This window comes from Trachinotus anak, unplaced genomic scaffold, assembly GCF_046630095.1.
Source record: "Trachinotus anak isolate AG129_WGS33_773 ecotype Australia unplaced genomic scaffold, CSIRO_AGI_Tana_v1 ptg000014l, whole genome shotgun sequence".
Taxonomy (NCBI): Eukaryota; Metazoa; Chordata; class Actinopteri; order Carangiformes; family Carangidae; genus Trachinotus; species Trachinotus anak.
In genome coordinates, this window is record NW_027273865.1 from 19,238,207 (window position 1) to 19,252,051 (window position 13,845).

Sequence of the window (13,845 nt, forward strand, 5' to 3'; positions counted from 1 at the left end):
TGAAGGACTGTTCAATGTTCATAAGCTGCAGCAGCAGGTGAAGGTAAACTGCAAGTAAAGTCCAACTATGCTCAAAGTTGAAGTTAGTCATAAACAATATTCATAAAGGTACAGTTCATTCATTTGAAACATTTTGATTAAATAAATGTCTTAAATGTAAAGTATATTATTCCTGTGGCTAAGGACAGTTAAGTCTGTATAATCCTAAAGCTAGAAATCACATACAGTGCATCCGGAAAGTATTCACAGCGCTTCACTTTTTCCACATTTTGTTATGTTACAGCCTTATTCCAAAATGGATGAAATTCATTTTTTACCTCAAAATTCTACACACAATACCCCATAATGACAAAGTGAAAAGAGTTTGCTTGAAACTTTTGCAAATTTATTAAAAATAAGAAACAAAAATATAACATGTACATAAGTATTCACAGCCTTTGCTCAAGTATTGAGCAAAGGCTCTGGCTGGGCCACTCAAGGACATTCACAGAGTTGTCCCGAAGCCACTCCTTTGTTATCTTGGCTGTATGCTTAGGGTCGTTGTCCTGTTGGCAGATGAACCTTCGCCCCAGTCCGAGGTCCAGAGCGCTCTGGAGCAGGTTATCATCAAGGATGTCTCTGTACATTGCTGCATTCATCTTTCCCTCAACCATGACTAGTCTCCCAGTTCCTGCTGCCGAAAAACATCCCCACAGCATGATGCTGCCACCACCATGCTTCACTGTAGGGATGGTATTGGCCAGGTGATGAGCAGTGCCTGGTTTCCTCCAGACATGACGCTTGGCATTCAGGCCAAAGAGTTCAATCTTTGTTTCATCAGACCAGAGAATTTTGTTTCTCATGGTCTGAGAGTCCTTCAGGTGCCTTTTGGCAAACTCCAGGTGGGCTGTCATGTGCCTTTTACTGAGGAGTGGCATCCATCTGGCCACTCTACCACACAGGCCTGATTGGTGGAGTGCTGCAGGAATGGTTGTCCTTCTGGAAGGTTCTCCTCTCTCCACAGAGCAATGCTGGAGCACTGTCAGAGTGACCATCAGGTTCTTGGTCACCTCCCTGACTAAGGCCCTTCTGCCCCGATCGCTCAGATTGACCCGGCGGCCAGCTCTAGGAAGAGTCCTGGTGGTTCCACACTTCTTCCATTTACAGACGGAGGCCACTGTGCTCATTGGGACCTTCAATGCTGAAGAATTTTTTCTGTACCCTTCCCCATATCTGTGCCTCATTACAATCCTGTCTCGGAGGTCTACACACAATTCCTTGGACTTCATGGCTTGGTTTGTGCTCTGACATGCACTGTCAACTATGGGACCTTATGTAGACAGGTGTGTGCCTTTCCAAATCATGTCTAATCAACTGAATCTACCACAGGTGGACTCAGTGGAAACAGGAGGCACCTGAGCTCAATTTTGAGTGTCACGGCAAAGGCTGTGAATACTTATGTACATGTGATGTTTTTTGTTTTTTATTTTTAATATATTTGCAAGAATTTCAAGCAAACTTTTTTTCACTTTGTCATTATGGGGTATTGTGTGTAGAATTTTGTGGTAAAAAATGAATTTAATCCATTTTGGAATAAGGCTGTAACATAACAAAATGTGGAAAAAGTGAAGCGCTGTGAATACTTTCTGGATGCACTGTAGAACTTTTGAATGGGGCCACCCCACAGACAAATCAAGAGGCACTGACTTAATGAAGTATCAGGGATTCTGCATTTCATTAAAATATCAATTAAATGTCCTCAGTGAGGAATGCAGAAATTGTATTACTCTTTGACCCCGCCCCCACATAAGGAGCTATTGAGTACAAACGAACTAAATAAAAACAAAAACATAGTCTGGCAGTATAGACTTGCTTGCAAATTTCATTCTCAAAAAGTTGAATGCTTCCTTTCCTCAGTCAGGCTACTCAAGTTGAAAGTAGTTTGATCTGTAATTTACAGTAGCTGTGTGGTTTACGCTGTAACAGGTCTCATCCAGATTTTATATTAGACATAAAGTTTAAGATCTGAAACATTCATCTGGGTGTAAGAGATTACACAAACATTTAATGGCCTCACAGTGTCCCACTCACTGTTCAACATTTTTAACCTTTGGTTTCTGGAGCACAGGAATAAGAAATGTGAATAGTTAAAAAGAGTTGGGTTCTCTTTTAAACACACAACCCATGATTATAATATAGTGTTTCATCTGCTGCAGAAAAATAACAGACTAAAACTATAAATGCTAAAGTAATTACAGAAGCTTACAGGGGACTTTACTAAAACAATCATGTAAACTTGAAAATGTCATTTTTCACACATGCATGTGTTCTAGGATTATACTGGACCTGACTTCATGAATATGAGCAAAGGATGAGAAGCAGTCCACAGGTTCCATTTGAAAGTATTTAATCTTTTGCTTGCAGTCAGTCAGGTGTGAGTAGTTACAGTTAACTGGTTATATTTCTACAGATTAAGAAAGCGTAGGCTACATACAGGTCAAATCCCATCATACTGTCTTGAATAAAGCAACAATTTTGAAATTTCTTCCCTTGTGTGTATCTGTCCTGTTCCCTGAAGAAACCTCGAGCCTCTGGTTTTTGTAGCTGGAGTTTGGTTTTGTTGAGTTTGGTTCACCAGAGTCTGGAGCATTTGGCTTCCTGTTTGAACTTGTGTTTTTTTACCAGCCTGTTTTTGCTTATTTATTTATTTTTTTTTAGGTTTTCTTTTCAGGATGTTTTCACTTATTAAACTACCTTCACCACACCTTCCTGCCTTTGTGTGCGTCTGCTTTTAGGTCCTGAAATCCTTAAACTGTAATAAATTTAATCCAGTGTTTCCCAAACTAGGGATTGGGCCCCTGCAAAGGGTCTGAGGTGTCACGAGAAATATGAGGATATTGATTATTAAGGTACTTCACAGTATGTAGACAATGTTAGACACACATTACTATAAGGACAAACTCCAAATAGAAGTGTATAATGTAAGGCACTGCTCACTAACAAAAATGCATAAACAACTGTGAAAAGGAATTAAAAAGAGTAAAAAAGGAGTAGGTAAACAATTTGTTCTCTCACCCATCGTGACCCTACTGTCGATTAAAAGTAAAAATCATTTCTTCTGGTGAAGCAGAGAAAAAAAAGGAAACTGAACAAATCAAAGGAGTAGGATTATAAAGTGGCGGATATTGCATTTTGTTTGGTGCAAATAAATAAAGTTTTAAAGAAGCTTGAATCTGCTGGATTGAAGCCTTTACAGTCTTTAGACTTAACGCTGTCTCGTTGAAGAACCTCCCTCTGATCCATTATTTTCTCCATGCATCCTGATGAAGGCATCAAAATTTACATCATGCAAAAAACCACAAACATGTGCATCAAAGTTTAAGACATATCACTGCCGCTTCCTAAAAGGGCACCATTCATAAAGGGTTTAGAAGCTGTAATTAATGCTTGAGTCCTTTGTTAATGTTTTATCAATCAGTTAATAGTTTATGAAGATTATAATTATAACTAGAGCTGTACATGTGAAGTGTTGATGCTAAGAGTTGTTTACTACTTTATTACATTTTTAAGTTCCCATTCTGTTGTTTGCATGAAGACTCTTTGATCAATGCACTCAGATGTTTTGGCAATGACATGGCTGTGTTTCTATTCAGTGAGAATGCACTGAATGTTGGTAAACCATTCATCATCAGATTAGCAATTATAAATGTCAATTTCAAGTTAAAACACAACATACTGTACAATACACACACTGACATAAACAAGAGCATCTGTATGCTGTCTGATGACCTGCTGTGCAGATTTTAATTTCAAAGATCAGGATGGCAGCGACCAGGACAACAACTTGTGAATGAACGAATGCTTGTGAATGATTGCTGTGACAGGCTTCAGGGGCTCCCAGAAGGTGATGACCTTCAGCAGTAGTCAGGGAAGTATTCTGATTTTTTGTAACAGTACAGAGCATTCAAAACCTCGTCCTTCTCACAGAAACGACCTGGTTCATGGAACCACATCACCTGAGATACGCATGTACATATGTATAGTTGAACAATGCACTGACTGAGGCGCCGGCTGTCACCTGCGACCTGTGAGAAAAGGGCACAAAAGGGGTTAGCTAGCAGTATTAGCATTAGCATAGCATTAGCATTAATTAATGCGCGAGGCTGGACAGCCCGACCCCCAGGCGGCCCTGCGCCCAGCCATCGGGCTCGTTCAGCCTTCCCCCGACTTACTCCCCCGACTTACTCCCCCGACTTACTCCCCCGACTTACTCCCCCGACTTACTCCCCCGACTTACTCCCCCGACTTACTCCCCCGACTTACTCCCCCGACTTACTCCCCCGACTTACTCCCCCGACTTACTCCCCCGACTTACTCCCCCGACTTACTCCCCCGACTTACTCCCCCGACTTACTCCCCCGACTTACTCCCCCGACTTACTCCCCCGACTTACTCCCCCGACTTACTCCCCCGACTTACTCCCCCGACTTACTCCCCCGACTTACTCCCCCGACTTACTCCCCCGACTTACTCCCCCGACTTACTCCCCCGACTTACTCCCCCGACTTACTCCCCCGACTTACTCCCCCGACTTACTCCCCCGACTTACTCCCCCGACTTACTCCCCCGACTTACTCCCCCGACTTACTCCCCCGACTTACTCCCCCGACTTACTCCCCCGACTTACTCCCCCGACTTACTCCCCCGACTTACTCCCCCGACTTACTCCCCCGAACCTATATAGGCTCAAATTAGGGTCCAAATAATTTTGAGCTTGTAAAGTAATGTTTACAAATAATTCCAAAAGTTGCAGTTGGAAATCAAACTTCGTAAACCTGTAAAATAAATCCGCAGGAGAAATGGAAGTTTGTGCATGTGAAAAAAAAAAAAAAAAAATTTATCCTTTGATAAAGACATTTGTATTTGCTGCAAAGACAGACTATCTGAATAAAACTACACAAATGGTAAGTGGTGAGGGTTTAACACATAAAAGAAATGCTTTTGTAAATGTCTGTGTACAGATAAAAAGCTGAAAACTGTAAAACTCAGCAGGTCACACACAGCAGAGTTTCACATTTTCCTGCTCTCTATCAGCACAGTTGTTGACAAAACCATTTATTTATTTATTTAGTGTTTTTGTTTAACCTCAACACTGATCATTTGTTCATAGTTTTGAGTCACAAAGTCTTTTTTTGTAACAAATACAAATGTCTTTGTCAAAAGGAAAAAATAATTTTCCCATGCACAGACTTGAATTTCTCATACAGATTCATTTCACAGGTTTACAAAGGATGATTTACAACTACAAACGTTGGAATTATTTGTGAACATCACTTCACAAGTTCAAAATCATTTGGACCCTAATTTGAGCCTATATCGGTATGGGGTGGAGTCATGAATATGACTTACCAGTTTTGCTGGTTGTGGAGGACGACAAGGTGTGGTATTGGCCTGAGTTGGATTCCGGCATCCCTATGAAAAGATACAATGGTACTGTATTAAATAAAATGACTTTCCATTGCAGGGCAAAGTTGTAGATAAAGTGATATTTTACACCTTGTAGAGTCTTGGTCAGTAAAGTGATAAATCAAACAGAGTTGTTACCGAGTAGGGCCTCATTAATTCATCATTATATCATCAAATAAGTTCCTTAACAACCAATCAGAGACAGCAAGTTTCCAAACAAGTATATTAATTGTCATCACTAATTTATCAAAAAACCAACATGGATGTGATTACAAATATGAATACTTGTGTTGAAACTTGCCGTCTCTATTCGTTGTGAAGTAATTCATTGTGATATAATGACGAAGTAATGAGGAGCTACTCTGTAATAACTCTGTTTGATGCATCACTTTGCTCACCAAAGCTATGCAAGCTGTAAAAAAAAAAAAAAAAAAAAAAAAAAAAAAAAAGTTCCCTTTAGTTTACAACATAGTTCTGTTCTAATGTGTTGTAAATTACCCTCAAAGAACATAATTCTAGTTTTGTCTAATTTGATACCAAGTACAGCTTGTTATGTCTTATTAGTGTACAGTGCAAAGTGCAAATAAGATTTGCATTTGTAAAAAGAAAAACTGAACTGAAAAATAAAAACTGAGCAACTGATATCAGTGGTGAGGTAACGCAAAGACACTGTGGAAGACGGTGCTTTTGCCAAATCTGTGAACAGATACAGAGCAGCAAACTGTAGAACTTGATGCTCAAAATTCCTTCACAGTGTACGACCCTGAGGTTACAAGTACAATTTTAACTCCATTCTTACACTTTAAAAATGATTGGACAAAGACAGTCCAATCACAAAGCAGATTCCACTCAGAGGGCAGGTGCTTCTGTCGCCTTCATCTGCCGCAGATCCTGAACGGTGTAGTAGATTTTAAAGCCAGCGCTGTCGTCCATCTTGAAAATCTACCAGATCTTTCAGGATGTGCGATAGAGATGAAGGTACCAGAACCATCTGCCCTCTAATTGGACTCTGCTTCGTGACTGCACTGTCTTTGTCCAATCATTTTAAGGTTTAAGGATGGCGTCAAAAGTGTGCTTGTAAATTCAGTGTCACACACTGTGTAGGAACTTTGGACACCAAGTTTTACACAGTTGTCTGCTTTGTATCTATACACAGACATTGACAAAAGCAGTTCTTCCACAGTGTCTTTGTGTTACCTCACCACTAATTTCCTTTGGTCAGATTTTAAAATCACACTGTCTTTTTACAAATACAAATCTCTACACAAGCACAATGTCTTCACGTGTATATACTTGAGTTTCTCACACAGATTTTGCAGGTTTACAAAGATTGATTTAAAACTATATTTGGAATTATTTGTGAACATCACTTTATAAGCTCAAAATCCTTTTGATCCTAGTTTAGGTATAGGTATGTGATGGAGTCATGCCTATGACTTACCATTTTTTGCTGGGTGTGGGGCACCATACAGGATGTGGTCCTGGCCTGAGGTGTGTTCTGGCATCTCTATGAAAACATGCAGTTATACGAAAATACATTTTCCATTGCAGAGCAAATCAAGACATTTTAGGCAGCTTTTCACAAAACAATATTGAGAAACATTTTTTCTTTAAATAATTAATTTCACTTACCATTATAAACTCAGTCAAGTGCAAGTTATGAAGTTAGCTCCCATCAGTCTCAAAGGAGGTTACCGCACACAGCTTCAACTGCAGATACTGTTAACAGGAATCCTGGAAAGATTTAAAACCTTACATTACTTGGTTGTGGTTTAAGTGGCATTTACTGGTGCCCAAAAAAAAAGAGAAGTTGTTTTTTTTTGTTTTTTTAAACCTTACTGATTGGACAATGACAAGCCAATCACAAAGTTCAGTCAGAGGGCAGGTCATTCAGTTGCCTTCAGCTTCAGGGCAGATCCTGAAAGGTGTAGTAGATTTTCAAGATGGAGGACAGCATGGGCTTGAAAATCCTTTCAGGGTATAGGCAGAGATGAAGGTAAAGGAACCACCTGCTCTCTGATTGGACTCTGCTTTGTGGGATTGTCGCTGTCCAATCAGATTAAGTTTGGAAAAAAAAAAAAAAAAAAAAAAAAAAAAGAGTCAGAATGTGTACTTGTCATTTTTGAGCATAGGGGTGGGCGATCTGGCCAAAGGTCATATGTCAATCTTTCGAGCTTTATCACGATCTACATTGTTTCCACTGGTTTTATTGTGAAAGTCCTAACCGGAAGTAACGACGTCTTTTTCCGCCGCTTTGACATCAACTCCAGATGTTAGCTAGCTAGCAGCTCTTCCCCCAACAATGTTGTCTTACATGTACAAACTGTGCCACAGCCAATCACATTTATCACATTTCTCGCTGAGTATTCTTTTGGACAGCACAGTTATATATATATATATATATATATATATATATATATATAAATAAGCGCTTTGATTTGAAAGTGAAGTCGCTGCTAACCAGCTGCCCCGCCTCCTGTGTGCCGCATTTACCGCAGGTGTCTCATTGGCTGGTGACATTAGCTCTTGTTCTGTTCAGGTGAAGAATGTAATAATATATAATATAATATATGTCTGTGAGCCAAATGCAGCAGGCTAGCTGCGGTTAGCAGGCTAGCTGCGGTTAGCAGGCTAGCTGCGGTTAGCAGGCTAGCTGTTGTAAGCATGCTAGCTGTTTAACAGGTGGCAGTGGGCAGGTTAGCAGCATTAACCCTGGACATTAACCAGGGCTCTCTAAATATATCAGCTTTAATGAAGGCATCTGTACAACTGGTTTCACAGTTTTCTGCACAAAGATTTTAACAAAAGCACAACTTCTGTCTCATCGTCTCTGCATCAGCTCACCACTGGTGTCTCCAACAGTAAAATCACTTCTCAGAGATTCAGCGGCTACAACAACTCTGTTCAGTATATCCAGAGTCTCATTTGTGCCGAGTTTCCCTCTTTGCAAACAAAACAACAAGCATCAATATTTCAGTTCATTTCTCTTATGATGCAAAGGCCTCGTCCTCCAACCAAACAGGCTCTGATGAATAAAGTGAACTCTCTTACCTTCGGTGCTGCAGAGGAGCAGATCCGCTGGAGGCTGTTGACAGAGCAAAGCCTCAGTTTCTGCCTCATGTTTGTTTGTTGTTGGTTTTTAAAGAAGAAAACGCGCGTTTTCTGCCCAATCAGCGCAGGAGGGCAGCGGATAAACAGCGGCTCTCTGCGGCTCTGCGGCTTCCTCGGCACTTCCGGTTCACCGGCCTCCGCACTGTCACAAGGATCAGCTGTTTCTGCGAGTTTGTTCCCGGTTTATGTTTCTAACTTTACTCACATCATTCTGGCAAAGACTCGACCGAGTCTAACGAGTTTGTTTCCGGTTTGTCTCCTGGACACACGGGAAATATTAAAGCAGAAACATGAAGGCCAGAAACAACAGGAAGTGCCGGTAAATGTTTAAAGTTGATAAACTGCAGCGGTGAGTGAAGGTAGAAGCCCAACAACAGCTGTGCACAACGTTTAACTTACTAGTAAATAATAATCACAACATTCAGAAACATACAGTTCATTCGTTTGAAAGCAACTTTGAATAAATAAAAGGCTTAAATGTCAGAAGTGATTCCTGGGCCCCGGGAACAGTGAAGTCTGTGTCTGAAAACACGTCACTCTGTCCTGAAGCTGGAAACCAGAGAATCCTCCAGAGACAACACAACAACACTGACTTTGAAATGTTAGCAGCTGTGTCCTCCATCAAAACACTGATTAAAATCTGTCAGCGATCAATGAAAATGTTTAATGCAGGAAATGCATCAGTCTTTAATTGAGTCACTCACATTGAGAGCAAATGAACAAATACAGCAGAAAAACAGACTCTGGAACAATAGACTAAAAAAGTCAAAGGTTTGTTCTCATCATCTACAGCTGAAATTAATTTGAGCCACTGGGGGAAATGAGTTACCTTCCTAACCCTATAATCTACAGCAGCTGTGTTGTGTTCCTCCTGACGTCTCATTTGGCTTTAAATTGGGCACAAAATTTGAAATTTGAATCTCATTTCGGGCCAAGAAATGATATAAACATTTTATGGCCTCACAGCATCAGAGCCCCGTTCACTGTTAAAGAGCAAACCGGGTCGACATCGAACATTAATGTTCTCTCTTTGGTTTCTAACTTCAGTGAAGAGCTGCATGTTCACAAATACTGACCAAACTGTTCTGAGGCACAGGAATAAGAAAAGTGAGTTCTGTCAGAGGGTTGGGTTCTCCTTTAAATGCACAATCCTGATCATGATTGTTGTGTCCAATCCATGATTATAGTGGTCTGTCCTCAAAGCATCTGGTGCAGGAAAATAACAGACTCAATTATAAATATTAAGGTCAGTACAAAAGCCTATAGAAGACTCCAATAGATTTATCATATAAACTTGAAAATGAAAAAAAATCCATGATAGAATTGAGATTTCTGACACATGTATGTGTTCTAGGATAAAACACTGGACTGAATGAACGTGAGCAAAGCAGGACAAGCAGGTTCCAGCTGAAGGTGTTTAATCTTTTGCTTGCAGTCAGTCAGGTGTGAGTGGTTACATGTCAAAAAGAAAGAAAGAAAGCGAACATACAGGTCAAATTCTATCACTTTATCTTGAATAAATCAACAAACAATTCTAAATCAAAATCAGTACATGCATTATCGCTTTAAATATATAATCGTGGGAGAACAAACCAAGGAGATTAAATGTACCACTTAACAACAAAATATACATGACTTGAGGAAATACAATGAAATAAACTACTCACTTGACACACTCAGGAACAAAGGTGAGAGCAGCTCAGCTGAAGGACAAACGGAGAATGAGCTCAGGACACAGAACAAAGAAAACTCAAGACACCTGTGTGAGCTGCCCAGTAGTCATGTGACCCCACCTCCCACAGGATGCTTCATTTAAGTATAATTTCAAAAGAAAATGCACATACTCATGTGTGTACTCATCTACGAACATATTAAAATGATGATTTTCAAAGACTTCACCTGCTCTGCAGTGACAGTATTTGAACATAATGAACAAACGGCCCTCAGGCCATATGATTTAAAGAATTTATCTGTGGGCCGTGAATCTCCATCAGCTGAGTCTGCTCCCTCTGCAGCTCCACCTTGATTCCTCACCTAAATGAACTCTTCTTCTCAGTCAAGATCTTGAATTCATTTCCGATATAAAGCCTGTAAAATGATATGAGGTTGATGAGTATTTCACTTCCAGTGGTGATTGCACACACAGTAAACTCAGAATAACAAACCTAAATAAATGCAGGTGAAAGACCTTGTAAACATGTTTGTTGTCTCCATTTTCCAGAGTCACTCAGCAACAGTTTTGACTGATAAATCAAAGTTTAGGAGGATGTACATACAATGAACCCACAGGAGGAAGGCTCCTCTCTGAACTGCAGGTCTGTGGTGACCTCGAGTGACAGGACTGAAGTATTGCTCTGTGTCTGAACTATGTTCAACACTCAGAGGAAGAAAACAAGAAAACAAGACAAGGTTCCTACTATTTAAACATGCGTTTTCTTGAAGACCATGTACTCAAATATTAAACCATATCAACCATATAATTTGAATAGGTTTGTTTGGTGTGTGTGTGTTTGGGGATTTTTGCTGCTAAAGCTGAGTAATCTTGCCCCAGAAACCTGCGAACTACTGTTGATTTTCATACGATTTTTAAAAAAATATTAAGATGAGTGAGATTTTTTTTCCACAGGTGACCCACAAACAAACTCCAGACTAACTGAGCCTCCTTCAAAATAAAGAAAAGCCTCTGCAGCAAACTGAGAACAGCAGCTGTGGTCGTCCTGGATTTCAGCGGTGTCCAGTTTACAGTTTGAACCTCATCTGACACCTTGCACCAATCAAGACTTCACTGTTTGCTCATAAAGTCTGAGTGTGAAATGAACACAACACAACTGCCAACATTTGAATCTCAAGTGAGTAACTAATCCAGCTCACCAAGGAGATTAGATGTTCAACAGGATAAACATGACTTGAGGAAATATAATGAAATAAACTACTCACTCTACACACTCAGGAACAAAGGTGGAAAGACGGAGGGAAGCAGCTCAGCTGAAGGTTGATCAGAGAATGAGCTCAGGACACAGAACAAAGAAAACTCAAGACACCTGTTCGAGCTGCCCAGTCAGCACACCTGTCCTGCTCAGGCCAGCAGTCATGTGACCCCACCTCCCACAGTACACACCATTTAATTACAAAGAAAATGCAGCAATCCAATTAGCATTTTCATTTTCACACACTCATGTGGATGTCCTATGACCATATAAAATGAAAATTGAAAAGTGGCAATATTCAAATACAAAATTTACATTTACAAGTCACTACACTCTGTAGGGGTCAAAATGAAAATTCAGTCTGTCAGTCATCTCATCAGTGAGGACGTCACTTCCTCGTCTCTCGTCACTTTGTCTGGGGCAGTGGCAGCAGCTTGTTTTACCCGTCTGTGTCTTATATCAACACAACTCAATGAAAATTACCAGACATATGATTTAAAGAATTTAAATGTATCACAACAAGTGATTCGAAGCTGAGAGACAGGAGTCTGGTCGTTATTCTGATCCCAGGTCACAGCAGAGATTGAACCAGCTGTGGGCATGAGTCTGCTCCCTCTGCAGCTCCACCTTGATCCCTCACCTCAATGCACTCTTCTTCTCAGTCAGCAAGATCTTGAATTCATTTCAGATATAAAGCCTGTAAAATGATATGAGGTTGATGAGTATGTGATCACTTCCAGTGGTGATGGCACACAGTAAACTCAGAATAACAAACCTAAATAAATGCAGGTGAAAGACCTTGTAAATGTTTGTTGTCTCCATTTTGCAGCACTGAACAATAACAATGAACGCACTCGTGAACACGCAGCGCCAGATCGAGAACGTTTTTCGCTCGTTCTCATTGCCCAAAGGCATGATGGGAGTGACACTACTGCGCAGTCTCTATGGGCCGCATAACGCGGAAATAACCCGGAAGCCAGAAACTTTTTCGGCGTGTGCGCCAGGCGAGCAACTTGTATTGAACTGAATGGGCACAATTTTTAGATCCGTCATCCAGTTCTTATATACATCCATGCTTTAAAATGTGCACTTCACCGAGCACTTGAACAGGAACACCATACCGAGCAGAGACTCTCTGTTTCTCTCAAAACATCCTCCTTCATCGTTGCATTGACTCCACAAGATGTTTGAAATCTTCCTTCGACATTTAGGTCCATGTTGACATGATTGCATCACATCATGTCTGCGGATTTGTCACCTGTCGTTAGTTCACTGTACTTCAGTGTACCACATCCCATTGGTGTCCAAAGGGATTCAGATCTGGTTGCCACTGAAGTACAGTGAACTAACTGTGGTGTTCATGAAACCGGTTTGAGACGCCTTTTGTTTTGTGGCATGGTGCATTATCCTGCTGGAAGTAGGATGGATGGATTATCATTTTGTCAGTTTAACGAAGTAGACATAAAGCTAACGGGAACCCAGCACACAAGAAAAATGGCACAAAATAATCAGTCACAATATTATATAGAACAATCCAAGGTAGTTATATTGGTCCAAAATATTGTTTCACTACAAATAGGAAAAAAACCAAAATATAATACAGTCTGTGTATACACTCACTGGCCATTTTATTATGGACACCTTGCTAGTGCCGGGTTGGACCCCCTTTTGATTTCAGAAGTGCCTTAATTCTTTGTGGCATAGATTCAAGAAGGTGCTGGAGACATACAGATTTTGGTCCGTACTGACATGATAGCATCACGCAGTTGCTGCAGCTTTTTGGCTGCACATCCATGATGCGAATCTCCTGTTCCACCACATCCCAAAGGTGCTCTATTGGATTGAGATCTGGTGACTGTGGAGGCCATTTGAGTACAGTGAACTCATTGTCATGTTCAAGAAACCAGTTTGAGATGATTTGAGCTTTGTGAAATGGCGCGTTATCCTGCTGGAAGCAGCCATCAGAAGATGGATACACTGTGGCCATAAAGAGATGGACATAGTCAGCAACAACACTCAGGTAGGCCGTGGCATTTTAACAATGCTCAGTTGGTATAAGGGGCCCAAAGTGTGCCAAGAATATTCTGACCCCACCATCTGAATGTCGCAGCAGAAATCGAGACTCATCAGACCATGCGGTGTTTTTCCAGTCTTCTATTGTCCAGTTTCGGTGAGCCCGTGCTAATTGTAGCCTGGTGTGGCACCTGGTGTGGTCTTCTGCTGCTGTAGCCCACCTGCTTCGAGGTTCGACGTGTTGTGCGTTCAGAGATGCTCTTCTGCATACCTTGATTGTAACAAGTGGTTATTTGAGTTACTGTTGCCTTCCTATCAGCTCGAAGCAGTCTGGCTGTTCTCCTCTGAC

The 13,845-nt window shown here is 40.9% G+C and overlaps 1 long non-coding RNA gene across 3 annotated transcripts; it reads right to left on the minus strand.

Moving 5' to 3' along the window:
* Positions 1-1,648: 1,648 nt before the first annotated feature.
* LOC139632053 (uncharacterized) lies at positions 1,649-12,654 on the minus strand. 3 transcript variants are annotated; one of them, XR_011693487.1, is made up of 8 exons: positions 12,259-12,654; positions 12,124-12,180; positions 10,591-10,644; positions 8,497-10,259; positions 7,078-7,179; positions 6,887-6,952; positions 5,389-5,451; positions 1,649-4,064 (listed from the first exon to the last, which is right to left on the minus strand). It is a non-coding gene; the product is annotated as an uncharacterized lncRNA (long non-coding RNA). The 3 variants fall into 3 exon arrangements; XR_011693488.1 differs by lacking the exons at positions 12,124-12,180; positions 12,259-12,654 and adding an exon at positions 11,494-11,645; XR_011693489.1 differs by lacking the exons at positions 8,497-10,259; positions 10,591-10,644; positions 12,124-12,180; positions 12,259-12,654 and adding an exon at positions 7,285-8,014.
* Between the last annotated feature and the right edge of the window lie 1,191 nt (positions 12,655-13,845).